Genomic DNA, 7,217 nt, shown 5'->3' with positions numbered 1-7,217 from the left:
CTCAGATAAGAAGAGACTGCTGGGAGCATGGCAGAAGGAATCCTGACCAACTCCTTTTTTTGGTCAGATTTGGAGAGAAGAATCCTCTTTCCCTTTGAAATGTGGAAGATTAAGGGATTGGTAAAGGCGGAGGATTCAGCCACGATGCAGGTATCTGATTTCTCGGCTCCTCCCTTAGACTCAAGGCTCTGCTTGCCTTGCCACTGGCCTGGCCCTGGGAGTGCAGGTGTGGCCGAGGGGGAGGCTGGTCAGAGGAAAAGGCTGCATGCCGAGCAGACCTGGCTGTGGTCTCCATCCAGATGCACTGTCCTCTGCTCCCCTGGTCGCCTACCAGGGACTTCCCGCCCTACTGTCTAATCCAACTCCGCCTTGCCTTCACCTCCGCTGCCTAGGCCATCTGAGCCCCCAGACAGTTACGTAAGGGCATCACTTTCCCAGCCTGCTTGTCAGCCGTGAGCTGCAGGTCACCCCGCCCCTTGAGGCTGCCGCCCTGAGCTCTGTGGATTATCCCCAAGGGCACCATCAACACCCCAAGGGCACCATCAACACCATCCACGCCCTAGGGGGCCAGAGGTGGGGGCAGGGGTGGGCATGGGGCGGAGACCAGGATGCTGTTGATATGCATCACTCTGAAACAGGCCTCAGTTACCAGGAAGGATGAATGGGAAGCACTTAAGGAGCTTTTCATCTGGAGGAGGAACAGAGAACAATTCGGTTTTATTTCTCCAGTGGCAAAGAGAAATAAGGAATCCCATAAGCCGTTTCCCTGAGTTCCTATCCCTCAGGAGTGTTTGCATCCGGTGTGGAGGCTGTGATGTGGCATTTGGATGCCACACTCAGACTTATCCTGAGTTGCCCAGGAGTTTGCCTGTCCTCTAGTTAAAAAAAAAAAGAAATAGCAGCTGCTGAGTCTTTCTCTACCCCAAAGGGAGGAACTCTTGGCACCTTAGGATACTCTTTATTGGGGCGAAGGGGTTTGGGCCACACCCAGCTGTGCTCAGGGCTTACTCCTGCTCTGCACTCAGGGATCACTCCTGGCAGTGCTCAGGGCTTACTCCTGGCTCTACCCCATGACCCATCCTTGACTACGGTGGGCTGAGAAAGATGGCTTCACTTAAGAGTGAGTTACTGGCTCACCGACTCTGTGCTCAGGGGCCACTCCTGGCGGGCTTGAGGGACCATATGTGGGGCCAAAGATTCAGCCTGGGGTGGCTTCTGTGTGAGGTAAATTCCTTCCCTGCTGTTCTATTGCTCCAGCTCCTGGGATACTCTTCAGTCAGGCTTCGAGTAGAGTTTTGTTGTTTAGTTTTTGTGGTGTTGGGGATTGAACCCAGGGCCTCACACATGTAAGTGAGCACTCTACCACTTAGGTGACATCCCTGGCCCTTGAATGGTTTTGTTTAGAGGGAGGCACACCCCACAGTGTGATGGGGAGAAGGGTCTTTCCTGATGCTGTCTGTGCTCAGGGGTCCATGCAGTGCTGGGGACCCCAGGGCGAAGCCTGCACTTGAGTCATCTCCCCAGCCTTGAATAGGTGCTGTATTTGGGGTCTCAGGGTGTATCTTCTTCCTTCCTGTGGGGCTGAGGATGGAGTAACAGATTGGGTGCCCCCATGGCGAGCAGTGGACCCAAGGTCTATCCAGCATGGCAGCAGAGTCCCCATTGCGCTGGCCCCTGGATTCCCTTCTCCTTAGCGGATGAGCTCATGAGGACACCGAGGCTGCTTTGGGAAGAACTGAACTGGAGGAACCTTCTAGTTCTCAGGAAAGCCAGTGGCTTCCTAAGCAGTGGGCTTGTGCGGGGCCCTCGTGGCAATATTTGGCCAACGGGGAGGTGGTTCAATGCAAGGGGGTTTAGGGACGCATTGCTGCTCAGGCCCCACTGTGCCAGGGACCACCAGAGTCATCCTGGCAGAAGCTCCCACCCCCAGGGCCTCTGGGGCCACGCCTGTGATGCTTGAAGGCCTCTGGGGCTGCATCTAACTGATGCTTGGGAGGTCACGTGGGGCTTGCCAGGCGTATGCCTGCCCTGAGCCCGGTGGGGATGTGCTTTGTAGGAAGCAACAGATAAGGGCAGGGGAAGGAATGACCTCAGTGGGAACCCAGCCCAGTCACCTCAGCACAGGCAGGAGCTGGGAAACTAGGTCTGCAGCCGCCTCCTGCCCCAGTTCAGATAAGGGGCCGGGCCTTGAGGTCAGTGGACACTCGGATCACTCTGGCCTTCTAACAAAGAGTTCCTTTGTGCTCCCACCTCTTTGATGTCTATGCTGTGGCCCATCCTTGACTACTGTGGCCTAGAAAGATGCCTTCACTTCCCAGCGAGTTCCTGGTCCACCTGATTCAAATCACATCTGTCTAATCCCCCCACTGATCCATGACAGGAACCGAAATAGATTGCGGTCACATACATAAAGGCAGGGAACCGTGAGGGCCAGAGAGACAGCATGCAGTCGAGGGAGAGATCTACAGCATCCCATAGGGTGCAGAGCTGGGAGTAATCCCTGAGCTTCGCTGGTGTGTGACAACCCCCCCACCCAACGCCCCAAGGTAACTGTATACCAAGACTATAAATGGCAATACTATTGTAAACACATTACCTTAACTATAATACTTTTTTTTAATTGAAGAAAAAAATAATTTGCTTTAGGCCTTACTTTTTAGGTTTTAATCTAATAAAGACATTGAGTGCCTCATCTTATGGTAGTTATCAGAAGATCTTAACTGAGTTAGGATATTGCTAAGTTAGGACACCATTTGGGTTTACTGTGATCACTAAAAGCATACTCAGGGACTGGAGTGATAGCACAGCGGGTAGGGCATTTGTCTTACATGCAGTGACCCGGGTTCGACTCCCAGCATCCCGTATGGTTCTCTGAGCACTGCCAGGAAGAATTCCTGAGTGCATGAGCCAGGAGTAACCTCTGTGCATCGCCGGGTGTGACCCAAATAGGGGGGAAAAAAAAGCACAGTCAGCTTGTTGGAAATGAGAACTCTGGCTCCCTTCTGATCTGTGCTGTGGCCAACAAGCGGCCTTAGGCAGGCCTGCCAGGGCTGGCTTTACTCTCCACAGCCGCAACCAAAGGCATCCCCTCTTGGATGCAGTTTCCTCTCCAAGGGTCCTGGGAATGGCCCTATTCCTGACCGCCCCCCCCCCCCCTTTGCCTACAGGAGGCTGTTTCCTTGGCGTATCAACAGCACCTCAGATTCTACTTATCAGAGGAATCTAAAGGCTGGGTTGGAACTTCCTTTGCCTGGGAGTTCAGCTCTATGTTCCACTCCCTCTCCTATCTGGCCTCACTCAAGTTGCAATTCCTCCAGGGCTATGACTAGGGTCACAAGCAGCGTTATTAATTACTATCATAAAAATTATCTCCTCTTTGCAAAGATTTTTCTGAGATTCTCTCTTCCTTTTCTTTAAGGAGATGCCTCTGCCAGAGAAGTCCCAGGCTTGCTCATGAGTTAGTGGTAGGGAAAGTGCCAGGCAGGCAATGAATTCTGAGTGGGAGAAATCAAAACACACGTGGCAGTCGCCAAAGCCAGTTCAAACTGAAGCACTGAAAATGACAGAAAGAACGAATTTTCTCGGGGCTGGAGCAATAACACAGCAGGTAGGGCGATTGCCTTGCACACGACCGACCTGGGTTCGATTCCCAGCATCCCATATGGTCCCCTGAGCACCGCCAGGGGTAATTCCTGAGCACAGAGCCAGAAGTAACCCCTGTGCATTGCCAGGTGTGACCCAAAAAGCAAAAAAAAAAAAAAAAAAGAACGAGTTTTCTCCCCACTCTCTTCCTCTCTCCCTCCCTTTCCCTTCCCCCTCTCTCTTTCTATCTCTCTCTCTCTCTCCCACTCTCTTTCTCTCTCTCCTTTTTGAGTAATGATGGAAATGTCCTTGATGTTACCAGAAACAAGAGCAGATATCAAACAGCAGCTTTCCCTTGACTTCTGGGATTAAATGGGCATGCACCAGAATGACAGTGCCTCCACCAGAAAATAAAGGTAATAAAGACACAGGGAGACAATAAAGGTATTTAGCTTCAAAAGCATTTCCCTTTTTTAAACAAACAAACAAACTTAAGAGATGATTTCCAATCTATAGTAAGAAAGTTTTGAATTAATTTCTTGTGCACATAAAGGCCCATTGGACCTGGACTGTCCCTCCCCAGGTCCCCATCCGCCCAGCAGATTGGTTGTCACTCCCACAATTTGCCTCCGGGCACCATCTTAGCGCACCAACAACCCTGGCCCAGAAACACAGCAGCAAGTCCCGGAAGACACCACAGTGCTGGAGATCTCTTGGGGCCCCATACCGGGCCAATTTCACCGGGGGGGGGCACCCCAATTGGAGTAGATGCGCTCTCCCCGCCTACTCCAGATGGAATCCTGGTGACTAAGAGCTTCCACGAGCAAATTTCCCCCTGCACCTCCCCCCACCCCACCCCCCCCATGCGGGTTACAGGACTAAATCTCCAGACTGCATGGCAGCAGAGGACCAAGGATATCCCTCCCTGGGTCCCCGCCTGCCCAGTAGACTGGCTGTCATGCCCACAATTTGCCTCCAGGTGCCATCTTAGCACACCAACAGCCCTGGCCTAGAGACTCCCAATTGAATCCCAAAATGGATTAGTGCCATACAGAGATGTCTCTGGAACCCAACCATTTACAAGCTAGAAATTTACATTTATAATCATGGCTGTGCGAACTCTCATGATATTCAAAATGAGCAATAAATAAATTATCTAGCATCTGCCCCTGGCAGGTAGGCTTGAATGGTGGTGGGAAATTTTGAGCAAAACATAACGCCAAAAATTAGAGAGAGAGTATTGGGGAGATTGTTTGACATAGAGGCAGGGTGTGGACTGGGCTGTGGGTGGTGGAAGGTGTGCATTGGTGGAGGGATGGGTGTTTCATCACTGTATGGCTAAATCTCAAAAATGAAAGCTTTGTAACTCTATCTGATGGTAATACAATTTTTAAAAAAAGTAATGTGGAATCCATGCCCAATTTAGTCAGCTTAATCAATGGCTGAACAAATAGCAGTACATATATATATATATATATATATATATTTGCTTTTTGGGTCAAAACCGGCAATGCACAGGGGTTACTCTTGACTCTGCACTCAGGAATCACTCCTGGTGGTGCTCAGGGGACCATATGGGATGCTTGGAGTTGAACCCGTGTCGGCTGCATGCAAGGCAAACCCTCTACCGACTGTGCTATCGCTCCAGGCCCAGTAATAAAATAAAAAGGCCCATTAAGTGATTTCTGTTAATAAATTATATTCCCATCATTTTCTTTAACATAACTGCAAGCCATAAAGAGCATATAATCACGTAGAAGGAAATAATATATGGATCAGAAAAAAAGCTTTAAAACATTATATCTGCTTTAATGTTTTCAATGAGATGGTCAAATATAATCTCATAGATTAGACCACCTCATTTAGGAAGCAAGCCAGGATCCTTTCTTAGAGAATGTCTGCTGCCCTTTCCACTTGGACAGACAGCTGCTAGGCTCAGTATGCTGAGAAAGGGGAGACCAGACACCTTCAGAAAGGCCCTGGATGGACAAAAATCCACCTTTATTGTCCCAGATAGAACCTAGGGTAGTTCCCTTCCTTACTAATTTAACGGGCAAAAGAGTAAGTGATTGGGGCCGGCCACATCAGGGGGTCACTTACAGGGAGGCAGTGTTCATGGCCTTACTCGCACTGCTCAGAGGGATGGTCTGTGTCCATATCCGCGCTGCTTGATTTTGAGCCTTGACTCTTGACTATACCCTTGAGCCTTGACTACACCCTTGACTTGTCATGAGGGTATAGTCGGGAGAAGATGTCCCAGGGAAAGGTGTTATTTAACAAGTCTTGCCAAGGTTGCTGGGGCTTGAGGCCAAGGCCTCCAGGAGGGAATATCCCTAGGATCATCTTTTCCTTTGTGACTGCATAGATGAAGTTTACCTTGACCCCATTGGGCTGGCTGGCCGCGGGCAGGTCGGGTCACGGTCTCAGGTAATATAGGCTCCCTCTGTCACACCGTCAGGGGCACAAAGCCGCATTGTTCACACAGTTCTCTGCTTGACTCAAGACTAACAACCCAGCTTGTTTACTTTAAGTTTTGTTTCTTTCCACACAAGCTTCTTTCTTCCTCCGCGAACCTTTGCTTTCTCTGAAAGCTCTTCTACAAGTGTTTGAACCCAAGCAGTGTGGAAGAGAGACTATGGGCAAGAAGACACTTCCCAACTGTCCTCCAGGTAAGTCAGAGCCGCCCCTGGATAATGCTGCGGTTGGCTCCGCTGCTGTTTACTCATCTTAGAGGAGAGTTTCCCTGGAGATGTGTGAGAGGTGCCACACAAGGTGGAATCCAGGGTTGTAACTGCAGGTGATGTAGACGCTGGATCTCAGCTCCACAGTTGGGGTTATGGGCTCACCCTTCCTCTGAAATCTTTTCTGCCTTAGTTTGGGAAAGTTAATGTCTCTTTTTTGGGGAAAACACTTGGGTTCCACTGTTACTAAAACAACTATAATTAATATTAGGGATTCTAGAATAAGACCTCAACAAGTTTTAATGACTTCAGAAATAATTTTCAAAACAAAAGGCAGGGAGAAAAGCCTGAGAATTAATCCAATGAAATATTAAGAATTAGTCACTCTGAGTAAGTTCTTCCTAAACCATTTGAACCAGTCACCCAGAATGAACTTAAGTCTCAAGAACTTGAGTTTCATATTTAAAGATATGATCTTGTCAAAAAATTCTAGAGCTCAGCGATAATATTTACGTAAAACAAGGGCAGAAAGGGGAACCAATGTCAGCCTTACTCATACTGAAAGGCTGGGGAAACGGGTTTTTTGGGTCACACCCAGTGTTACTCAGGGGTCACTCCTGGTTCTGGCTCTGATCACTCCTGGTAGGGCTCAGGGACCTTATGGGATGCCAGGGATCAAACCTGGGTGGGCTGCTTGCAAGGCTACCTGTGTACTATCACTCCAGCCTCAGAGAAGCTGGATTTCAAGACTCTTGAGTCATAAGCATTAGCAACAAGCCCAACCACAACTCACAGAGGCCCACTGCACCCACTCATAAGAGCAGGTGCCTCAATCTTGGTGTTTAAAATGGACTCAGAGGAGAAACTATGGGACTGAGCCAAGCATGGAAGAGCCCAAAGTTGTCCGGTTTGAAGAAATCCCACACGTCCTTTCATGATATTCAAGAATTCTTT

The sequence above is a fragment of the Sorex fumeus genome, unplaced genomic scaffold (genome assembly GCF_029834395.1).
Source record: "Sorex fumeus unplaced genomic scaffold, SorFum_2.1 ptg000039l, whole genome shotgun sequence".
Taxonomy (NCBI): domain Eukaryota; kingdom Metazoa; phylum Chordata; class Mammalia; order Eulipotyphla; family Soricidae; genus Sorex; species Sorex fumeus.
Note: the sequence above shows the minus strand (reverse complement) of the source record.